This window comes from Gekko japonicus, unplaced genomic scaffold (assembly GCF_001447785.1).
Source record: "Gekko japonicus isolate JY-2015 unplaced genomic scaffold, Gekko_japonicus_V1.1 scaffold3359, whole genome shotgun sequence".
Taxonomy (NCBI): Eukaryota; Metazoa; Chordata; class Lepidosauria; order Squamata; family Gekkonidae; genus Gekko; species Gekko japonicus.
The window spans coordinates 146003-157759 of NW_015176549.1; the positions used below are offsets into that span (position 1 = coordinate 146003).

Genomic DNA, 11757 nt, shown 5'->3' on the forward strand with positions numbered 1-11757 from the left:
AAAGAAAGACCTAGTAAACTTCCACACGGAGAGATTTTCCTCGTGTAATTTTGCTTCATAAGTACAAAATATACATAATTAGAAGGAATCAAGAGCCATAACTGACAATACATTTGAAAGCAAACCATTTTGTTTGTTGATGAATTCTATGAAAAGATAAGTGCTCATTAAAAATGATGCTCAATCAACAATCTCAATGATCGATGGCTGCAAATTAATGAGATGGAGACCAGAGCATATGAATATGTCGGGGTGAAGATAATCTGCTAAAATCTCATTTTCTAATCCTGGACATCCAGAAAGATCCAGAAATAGCATTAGGCTATACATACCTTGGATGAATTAAAGACTTGGCAAGAAAGGCTATGCATGTGTAGTGCTGGATTAGAATGGTTTATTTTACATTAGGAAAGGGCAGGCGTAGGTAACTACCCAACAATATTTTACACAGTACATGTGGATCTATAATTTGGTATGGTCAATGAGATCACTGCACTGGGCTTCTGTGAACCTTCTCATTCTCACTTCTATCTGACAAATGTAATAAACAAAATTCAATTTCATGCATAATGACCTATAGACATACTCACAGTTTACTGTATTTCCCTTTGAAGCAATATTCATCAGCACAAAGCAAAAGGTATATTTAATTGTATTTTGATCAACCACGCTGTTGCCCCACGATTAAGAAAACTGCAAGATTTGTATGATTGAGACACAAACAAAATGGACCCCCCCCCCATGTCATGGAAGTGATTCTCCAGTTGTATGTGTTTGCATTCATTCTTAAATTGTCATCTTGTGAAAACCAGAATCCCACGTATAAGTATTTTCTGGATTGTTACTTAAGGCATTGAAGTGTTTTACTTAGCAGCACCTGTATGAAGTTACCTTACAGTGGGATTGATAACAGCTGGGAACAGTTATTGTTTAACAGTTGGTCATCTACACAGCATTACAGCTTAAATGTCAGTTTGACAGCTAGTGATCTAGATTTCATTTTATATCAGCTAGATTAAGTAACTGATCATGCTGATTGGAGCCTTGGAGCTGTAAGCCGCTTAGGGTCAGTGTCTAGAGGTTAGTTAGGTTTCTTGTTTTGTCTTTGTCCCATTGTACACTCTATTCCCTTATTTGTATGTTTTTATATTTTGTCTATTTTTGTAATAAATCCCTAAAACTGTGTTTTTAAACATTAGAGTGAGTTACTAGCCCAGAACCCAAATTTATTTTGGTCCAATGCCATACTTATGCTACCAAAAAGATTTTTTATCAATTGGGTATAATTACATTTCTTTTAAAAAAACCTTGGCCAATTGACATTACTGGGACACCCCGATGTTGTGACATCCCAATCCCCCATATTTTGCTCCGAGGTAAAAAAGAAAAAGACAAAATTACTCTCAGTGCTTTAGGAACATGCAGTAACAGGAGATAATTATTCAAGGATTAGATTTGCAAAACTTTTCATATGACTAATGATCATGCAACACTGCAAAGACAGACATAAAAAGTAACCAAAATTCTATAGCCCAAGATCTGACCTATTCACACATATACTCTCCTTCCTGGTCCTCATTGGTGTCTTAGAGCAGTTACATTAAATAGAAGACACAGTTTTCCTACTATGCAACTATTGTTATTTAATTCCCACCAACAGTCAACAGCCCCTCAGTGTCCTCAGGACAGTGCCTTAATTACAACAAACATCTTCCTACTATTTCAAAAAGTATGTTTAACAAGATGAATTAGTGGGACAGAATTAAAATGATATAGATAAAACAAATCAGTATGAGCAGCTGCCATCTGTGGCATATATGCCTTTACTGTGATTGAAGAAAATAAAATTAATGGAAAGCATATAATTACTCAAAACCTCCCTGAATGAGACAAGAAAATAAAGTCTTTAAGGAATTTACTCTTTGATGTGCCAGCAATATATTTTTTTACCTTGTTGTTACTCAAGCCCCATAGGAAATACTATGCTGGATTTGGTGTGAGTATTTTTTATTTAGATATAAGTAGCATGAAAAATATGCTTGCTGAAAATATACTGGTATTAACTCAGTCCAACCTGAACAGAGAGGCCAGTTGCAACTACAACTGTAATTAAAGATATAATGTAGCTCTTTTGGTTGATGGTAATTGTGAATGTGGGTCTCCATGAGCTGTACCACGGAGTGTCTTGATGAACTTTAACACACCAATTAAGGCAGTGTGGTGCAGTAATCAGAATGTTAGACTAGGATCTGTAAGACCACTGTCTGAAACCCTACCCTACTCTGCTACAGAAGCTTGATGGATGACCTTGGGCCATTCACACACACTCAACCTAATCTACCTCACAGGGTTGTTGTAAGGATAAAATAGATGACAGGAGAATGATGTAAGCCATGTTGAGTCTCCACTGGCACCAGGAGCTTTACCTTAGTGAGGAACAAGCCAAGGATCGGTGCCACAGAAGAAGCCTTTTCACCTTCTGATCTAAGGAACCTATTCTTCTCCATGTGCATGTGCTTGCTCTCCATGCAAGCACGCTAGAAGCAGGTCCTGTTTCAAACTGGCGAGAGCCAGTTCGGTGTAGTGGTTAGGAGGGCGGACTCTAATCTGGGAGAACCGGGTTTGATTCCCCATTCCTCCACGTGCAGCCAGCTGGGTGACCTTGGGTAATTACAAGTTTTCTCAGAGCTGTTCTCTCAAGGGCAGTCCTCAAAAGAGCTCTCTCAGCCCCACCTCCCTCACAGGGGTGTCTGTTGCGGGGAGGGGAAGAGAAAGGAGATTGTAAGCTGCTCTGAGACTTCTTCAGGTAGTGAAGGGTGGGGCATAAATCCAATCTCTTCTTCTTCTTCCCCCCTCCCAAAAAAAGGTGCTCCGCAGGGGCTCATGACCCCACAGGTGGCAGACCACTGGTTCGGAGGGACTTTCGGTCGGATGCCTCGATATTAAACCTGCAGCGGTATCGGCATGGGGAAGGAGAGGCCGACCTGCACGCTCCTCATTCCCACGAAAAGCAAAGGGGTGACTTGGCAGGAACGTCACCGGCAAATCAAACTGGATGACGTGTGATCCAGGTGAGCAAAACAACAGTTTGCTGACAATCTGTTTTAAAAAGGTGCAGAGACGGGAGGAGGCTGCCCCTCCATTCCAAGCCTCACCCAGGATTACAGATTGCTCTGGAGAGATAACAGCCGTGAGTCAGGGCACGTGCACTCACGCCTCCTTCTATCAGATACCCCCTCCTACAGCAGCTGTGTACGTTTGTGGTATCTCAATTGCCTCCCTCGAGGACGCACATTCCCACTCCTACGCTGCCAACCCCTGCGCCGTTCAGAGCTCGCATGCAGAAAGGGATGTGTCACAGACTAGCAAGATTTGTGGGAATATAAGATTTCGAGAGTCAAAACTCCCTTCGTCTGACAAAGGGAGTTTTGACTCTCGAAAGATTATTATACCCTGGAAAACGTGCGGGTCTCTAATGGATGAGAAAACCCTTTGGCTCATTTATCTATTCTTTTCCCAAGGAGCTCTAGGGCATACAGTTGTTTGGTGTCGTGGTTAAGTGCGCGGGCTCTAATCTGGGAGAACCGGGGTTGATTCCCCGCTCCTCCACTTGCAGCTGCTGGATGACCTTGGGCAAGCCATAGTTCTGTCAGAGCTGTTCTTGAAAAAGAGCAGTTTTTTGTCACAGCTCTCTCAGCCCCACCTACCTCACAAGGTGTCTGTTGTGGGAAGGGGAAGGAGTTTGTAGGCCGCTCTGAGACTCCCTTGGGTAGTGAAGGGCGGGTTATAAATCCAATCTCCTCCTCCTCCTCCTCCTCCTCTTCTATTTACTTCATGCCCTGCCTTTTTCACCGAAGGGGACCCAAAGCGGCTCACATCTTTCTCCTCCATTTTATCCTCACAACGACCCTGTGAGGTAGGCGCAGGAGGAGAGTCGCTAAGCGAAGGTGATCTAGTCAGCTCTGACCCAGAGTCTGCCAGATCCTAGCCTGACACTCACTGCAACACCCCCCTGACTGCTCCGGGACAGCAGTGCTCCTCTTACGAAACACGACTCGCAGCTGGTTTCAGGGGGTGGCTGTGTTGGTTAGCTGTAGATCAGCTGAATTCGAATCCAGTAGCTAGGACTGCCAGGCCCCCTGATGGAGGCAGGGTCCTCAGCTGACAGGGCCTACCACCCAGCCGCCAAACAGCTGGCCGGCGAGGGGAACTTACCCCCCAGAAAAAGGGAGGCTCTGCCGAGGTGCGGCAATGTGCCTATGTCACTGCCCATGTGACCTGGAAGTGACATCATAATGCTGGGGATGTCAGGGAGACGCTCTGGTATACAGGCAAAAACGCTCTGGTAGAAGCCAAATCTACCATAGATTTTTTTTGCTCCTCCTTGGGGCAGCCAGCCTCCAGGTGGTAAATAAACAAAAAAAACAATCGTGATATTATTATGCAATCTATTTGATAATTATTCTCAAGCATTCATATTATGGTACAAATTACGAAACACATTCCGATATAAGAAAATACAAATATTTAACGTTTCCTTGCAAACCAAACTGTCCAGGTGGTGGCTGGAGATCTCCCGAGATCATAACTGGTCTCCGGGCAACAGACACCAGTTTCCCTGGAGAAAACGGTAGCTTTGGAAGGGGGACTCTATGGCATTATATCCGATTGAAGTCCCTCCTCTCCTGAAACCCTGCCCTCCTCATGCTCCAACCCCCAAATCTCCAGGTTTTTCCCAACCCAGAGCTGGCAACCCCATTAATCTAAGAAGGCAGGTGCAGGACCTCAGAACACAACCTTAGCACTTGGATGGGCTTATAAGGGAGTAGGGAGTTCTTTTTTGCCACTCCCATTCAGTTGAAAATGGAAGACTGTAGTTTATGGTCTCTAAATATGCATTGACCCATGTATAAAACCAGGATGCAAAGAGATGTATATAATGAAATGACCGAGAAGGAGGGAATGGGACACACCTTAGAGGTGGGGGTGGGGTGGGCCCTTTAAAAGAGATTTCATTCCCGAATTCCCATTGTCTACAATGCACCTGGCTGCAGCAGTGGCTGATTTCACTGCAATTTGCTGTATATAGCCTTACCTGGATGAGGAGAAGGGAAGGAGTGGGGTAGGTGGTGGTACTGTAGCTACAAGAGACCAGGGCCGGCCCTCCTACCCTCCTCAGGCTCCACTCCCCAAATGCTCCTGCTCTCCTCAGGCTCCACTCCCCAAATGCCCCTGCCCTCCTCAGGCTCCATTCCCCAAATGCCCCTGCTTTCCTCAGGCTCCACTCCCCAAATGCCCCTGCCCTCCTCAGACTCCACTCCCCAAATGCCCCTGCTCTCCTCAGGCGCCACTCCCCAAATGCCCAGGTATTTACCAACCCGGAGTTGGCCACCCTATTCCTCCTCTACCGGTTATCTGAAAGAGCCCCTCTTAAAAAAACAACAACCAGAAAACCCAGAAACTATTCTAAGCCGCAGAAGAAAGAAGAGTAACAGGAAACCCATAGTTCACCCAATTCCCAGTGGGTGGAAGGGTGTGGAAAGCAGGAAGATGTCAGTGGAAAGGGGCAGGGGAGAGTCCACCACCCACCATCTGCAGGCACGAGGCTTTTGGGGGGGGGGATGGGGAAGAGGGTGGGTGGAGGAAGTCCAACCACGGCCGGACGGACGGTTTTCTTCTCAATGAACAAAAGCCACCGAGAGGCACGGGCCAGCCATCTGCAGCACAGACAGGAAACACGCCGGAGGGATAACAGAGTCCCCTGGTTCGGGCTTCTGCATTTGGAAGCCAGAGGAAACAGTTGGTGCTATAAAAAGGACAGACGGTCAGGAAAAAAAAACCCCCGGACGTTTTGGGATTCGACTCCCTCTTTTCCCCACCACACCCACCTTTCAACTCACTTCCTCCGGCTAACTGGTGGTCTGTACATGTTTTGACTGACTTGGCTGAAAATCTTGCATGGGAGGAAGGAAGGAAAATAAACACATGTCCTTGGTAGACTAACAACAGATGGGGGGTGGGCGGGCGGGCACGGGGGGAGTGAAGAGCCACTGTGTGCCCAGTGGTTAAGAGAGCTGCAGTGCTGGACGACGATCTTGGTGGTGTTGTTGCTGCCTTCAAGTCACAGGCGACTTACGCAGGGTTTTCAAGGCCAGAGACATTCAGGGATGGCTTGCCCATTGCCTGCCTCTGTGTCGCTACCCTGGTATTCCTTAGAGGCCTTCCATCCAGATACTAGCTGGGGACGACCCTGCTCAGCTTCCACGGCTAGCCTGGACTATCCTAGTCAGGGTACAATCGTGGGATCTACGTTCAAAAACCCCCACTCTGCTAACCATGATTAAATGGGCCAAGAATTTAGGTTACTCAATTGACTTAGAAGAATGGGCAAAGATGTGGAAAAACATAAGGTATCTCAAAGCAGCCTCGTTAAAAGAGAACGCATTTAAGGCGTTTCACAGATGGCATCTTCCCCCTGACAGATTAGCTCATATGAACTCGAGTACGTCCAACAAATGTTGGAAGTGTAAAAGTAAAGTGGGCTCTTTTTATTACTTATGGTGGATCAGGCCAATGGTCCATCTAGTCCAATGTCACAAAGTGGTCAAAAATACCAGGTGCCATCAGGAGTTCTAGCAGTGGGGCCAGAATTCCAGAAGCCCTCCCACTGTTGACCCCACCCCTCAGCACCAAGAATACAGTGAATCACTTGCCCCAGACAGAGTGCTCCATCTATACCTTAAGAACATAAGAGAAGCCAAAGGCCCATCCAGTCCAACACTCTGTCACACAGTGGCCAAAAATACCAGGTGCCATCAGGAGGTCCAGCAGTGGGGCCAGGACATTAGAAGCCCTCCCACTGTTGACCCCCCCAAGCACCAAGATGACAGAGCATCACTTGCCCCAGAGCCCCTATCTATACCTTGTGGCTAATAGCCACTGATGAACCTCTGCTCCATATCCCTAATTCCCTTTTGAAGCCGTCCATGCTTGTAGCCGCCACCACCTCCTGTGGCAGTGAATTCCATGTGTTAATCACCCTTTGGGTGAAGAAGTACTTCCTTTTATCCATTCTAACCCGACCGCTCAGCAATTTCATTGAGTACCCACGCGTTCTCGTATTGTGAGAAAGGGAGAAAAGTACCTCTTTCTCTATGTGATAGATTGAAAAAATAGTGGCTTGAGATACATAATATTCTAAAAAAAAATTTAGGAAGTCAGATCCCATTTGAGCCAGAAATATTTTTATTAAATATTTTTCCAGATAATTCACAAAAGTGGGACAAATACTTGATAATACATGTTGTAGCAGCTGCAAGAATCGTTTTTGCTAAGAGTTGGAAGAGAGAGGAGGTACCGTCTACACAAGAGTTTTATAAAAAAGCTTCTGAATATAGCTGAACTAGATAATCTTTCAATGAAAATACAAGGTAAAGATGATACTTTTTTTCAAAATAGTTGGGCACGGGTTTATGAATGGATGGAAAAGATCCAAAATGACGGACAGTAATACGAGCATATATTTATTTGCAGAAATGGAAACTGTAAGGTGGGTTCTCTTTATGTTTTTATGTCTTATATGTGTGTTTGTGATATCTATGTTGTGAAATATAAGAAAAAATTATAATTAAACAAAACACCCCACTCTGCTATGACACCCTCACAGGGTCGTTGTAAGGGACGAAAGGTGGAAGGCAGAAGCAAATCGGCTGTTCAGAGCTTCCAAGAGGAACGGAGAGAGAAAACGGAAGATGAGATTAACTATACCGTACTTTCCCTCCAGTTATTCTATAAACTATGTCAGGTGCCGTCAAGTCACAACCAACTTACGGCGACCCCAGCCAGGGGGCTTTCAAGGCAAGGGAGAAGCAGAGGTGGCTTTGCCACTGCTTTTGCCCGCAGAGCCTTCTTGGGTGATCTCCCACCCAAGTAACAACCCGGCTTCGCTTCCAGCAACTCCAGCCAGGGGCTTTCCAGGCACGTCAGAAGCAGAGGTGGTTTTTGCCAGCGCCTTCCCCTGCAGAGGCTTCCTTGGTGGTCTCCCGTCCAAGCACTGACCCGGCTTCGCTTCCCAGAACTGACAAGTTTGAGCCATACCAGGCAACCTTCCCTCTCGCTCTCCAAACAAACGCGCTTACGTCTCAGCCAGCCGTGATTTACGAAAGCTCATCCCCCGCCACAAATTTGGTTCATCTTGAAGGTGCCCCTGGACCAGTGTTCCCTCTAAGCTGAGTTAGTGTGAGCTGGCTCACAGCTTTTTAGCCTCCAGCTCACACATTTTTGTCTTAGCTCGGGAAGGAGGGCTCCAGAGCAAACTAATTTATGCAGTAGCCAAATCGCTCGCTCTCAACTTTAATGCCCGTAGCTCACAAAGTAGAATTTTTGCTCACAAGACTCCACAGCTTAGAGGGAACACTGCCCGGACTCTGGCTCTTTCCTAGAAGGAACGGAGGAGTCAACGTTCTCTTTGACTTTAGCAGGGGAACGGCGGAAAGAGAAAACGTGTTCTGCTGGAGAGCATGCTTGGGAATGCTCAGGCATTTTCTTCGGCGGGGTCTGCAAACACAGTTGCTGAGGCCGCCGTAAATTTAATTCTAAGAAAGTGCCACATGCCAAATGTGCGGCTGCCTAGCCTTCCTAAGAAGCCCAGCATGGAGGCTCTCTGAAGGAGGGAGGAGGAGGAGGAGATTGGATTTATACCCCACCCTTCACTACCCAAAGGTGTCTCAGAGTGGCTCACAAACTCCTTTCCCTTCCCCTCCCCACAACAGACACCCTGTGAGGAGGGCGGGGCTGAGAGAGCCCTGAGAGAAACTGCTCTTTTTCAGCTGTGCCAGAACTACGGCTTGCCCAAGGTCATCCAGCAGCTGCAAGTGGAGGAGGGGGGAATCAAACCCGGTTCTCCCAGATTAGAGTCCGTGCACTTAACCACAACACCAAACCTTGACTGTGTCTCTGCGACCACCTGACAAGACCCTTCCCCCCAGTCGATCTGTCAAGACCCCCCCCCAGTCAATCTGCAACCTCTTCACTAGCACATACAGCGGAACAGCAAACTTGCTTCAGCAGACGCTGCGGGGATCTGTGCTCTGTGCAACACCCGGCACACCACGAATGAAATACAGAACAGTCAAACGGGGGGAACAATGGCCGAGCGGAAGCCAGCCAGCACGCTGCTGAAATTGGGGTCCTGTTTTGAGCTGTGCTTCTCTGCCTTGCACGGTCCGTTCCCCCCACAGCCCTCCCACTGCGACAGCTTGCAAGAATTAAAAACCAATCCAGCAGGACAGGCAAAGTCTGTATCTTTGAGGGGGAAAAAAGAGTTCCCCTTTGAAATCAGATAAGGTGACGCTTCCCTTGCCCTCGATTTCCCCGGCGGCTCTCTCCGTCTTCAGCTTCTCCTCCTTCCTGCTACCTAACCCCCCCCATTATGGGGGGAGGCTGGGTGAAAGAGGAGGAGGAACAGATTTGCTGGGATATCCCCTCTGTACCGACAACCGCCCCAGGCGAAGCAGCTGCAAAGGCTCAGATCGTGCACTGACCTCGGAAGGAAACTCCCCCAAACTCTGAAACTCTCAGTGAGGCCAAAAGAGTCTTCAGGGGTTTCCAGGGGGGGGAGAGAGAGAAACGCAATTTGCTTCGGCGCCTCTGGAGAAACCCGGAACGGCTCTGGGCTTACATCTCTGGCTTCCAGGCTAGGGTTGCCGTCCTCCAGGTGGGGCCTGGGGATCTCCCGCTTTGACATCTGACCTACAGCTGACAGAGATCAGCTCCCCGGGAAAAAATGGCTGCTTCGGAGGGTGGACTCTGTGCCACTGTCCCGTGCTGAGGCCCCTCCCCTCCCCCAAACCCCGCCCTCTCCTGGATCCACCCCCAAAGTCTACACGTGTTTTCCAACCCAGACCTGGCGACCCTGTTCCGGACCCACCTTCAAAGCGGCTTCTCTGGACAGCCTTCGCCCTTCTCTCCTGGAAAGCCGTGGCTGGTGTGTGCCAGAGAGACGCACAACCTGAGCGTAGGCGATTCAGCACGCCGTCCCCTTCTGTCCCAAAGCGCTTGTGTCTGCCTTCAATTAGCCGTCTCCAGTGCCAGTTCGGAGAAGGAAAGCGGGAGAAGGCGGGCGGGGGGAGGCAGAGGGAGGCCGACTCTACGGGGGAACCGTAATATAATCACTTCAACTGGCAGCGTTGCAAAGCGGAGGACTCCAGCTCCGGTAGGAACGGGGCCAGGGCCTGGAGCGAAAAGGGGGGGGGGAGAAAGAGGCAGACAGGCAGAGGGGGGCCCGGGAGCGAAGCAAGGGAGGGCCAGAAGCTTGATTTGGCTCTGAACAGAGGGCAGCCAGAATGCAGGAAGCCGATCCCGATAGCTACAAAAGAAGCCAGATTATGTGCACCTAGCGCTCAAGCGGAAAACAGGGGCAGGCATCCGCTGGGGATTTGAGCACACGAGCCGGGATCCTGACTAGAGATGTGAAGGCCCGGAAAAAAACCAGGAAAAATGGTCCCCCCCCCCCCCCCTCGTTTCTTTTCTACCTCTCAATGAAGCCTTTTTTGTTTTTTCCCCAAAAGATTTGGAAAAACTGAAAAAAGTAAAGAAAAAAAAAAGAATTGATTATGGAACATTTTATTTTAACATGATGGATAAAATACTTTAGGACAAAGTGTTCAGATATTTTCCAAATCATTTCTGAAAAATATGTATGGTATCAGATTGATCTAATTTCTGTGCACTGAGGACAAGCAAGTCCTAGGTTACAAACTGAACTCTCCAATGCAAGAACAAGATGCATTTTCTTCCTTTAGGAGGTGCTGTTGTCACAAGAAAAGAAAAAGGGTTCAGTTTTGTTTTTGCATGTGGGTGGGTATTTTGTTTGTAATAATTGTTTGGATACACTACATTTTTAATATGCTAGTTGTGATAATTTCATGCCAAGTAAAAATGTCCATAGTTATATTTTATGTTCCTAAAGTAACAGAATGACTTTCAATTTGGAAAAGAAAAAAGAAGTGCTAATGAGCATTTTTTTCAATTTTTCCGAAAATTTCTGTTTCCCCCCGAAAAAACCCGGATTTTTTCCCGAGCTTCAAAATTTTTGGACATTTTACATCTCTAATCCTTCCCGAGATATTCCCTACATCAGTGCGGGCAACACGTTCCAGGAGGCTGAAAAGGGAGGTGAAAGAGCAACCTCTAGGCCAGCGATTCCAGCCTTATCGGTATGGTGGCCCACAAGTCCATATTTACTTGACACGATGAGCCATCCAGGACCGGCCCGAGGGTTTTCTTTGGGCACACCAGGCAAACCATGACTTGGGCACCCATTTCAGCCAGACATTTTCTACAGTGGCTATCCAGATGTTTTTGAGAGACCAACTCACGTTACCATAAGGGCACCGCTGCCTCCGATATGAATGCCAAGCAAGTGGCATGCTGAGATACGCAGCCTTTGCATATGGATCGAGACGGGTCGCCGTATTAGTCTGTCTGTAGCAGCAAGAAAGAGCCAGAGTCCATGAGCACCTTTAAAGATTAACAAAATTTGTGGAAAGGGGAAGAAGGAGGAGGTGATTGGATTTATACCCCGCCCTTCACCACCCAAAGGTGTCTCAGAGCGGCTTACAAACTCCTTTTCCCTTCCCCTCCCCACAACAGACAGCCTGTGAGGTAGGTGGGGCTGAGAAACCTCTTGACAGAAACTGCCCTTGAGAAAACAGCTCTGAGAGAACTTGTGACTGACCCAAGGTCACCCAGCTGGCT

The 11757-nt window shown here is 47.5% G+C and overlaps 1 protein-coding gene across 1 annotated transcript in view; it reads right to left on the reverse strand.

Annotated features, from left to right (window-relative positions):
• PTP4A3 (protein tyrosine phosphatase type IVA, member 3) overlaps nucleotides 1–10055 on the reverse strand; it is an 80375-nt gene extending 70320 nt beyond the window's left edge. Inside the window, exon 1 of the mRNA XM_015427472.1 lies at nucleotides 9929–10055. The gene's annotated coding sequence lies outside the window, so the exon portion shown is untranslated. The remainder of the gene's footprint in view (nucleotides 1–9928) is intronic.
• Nucleotides 10056–11757: the final 1702 nt, after the last annotated feature.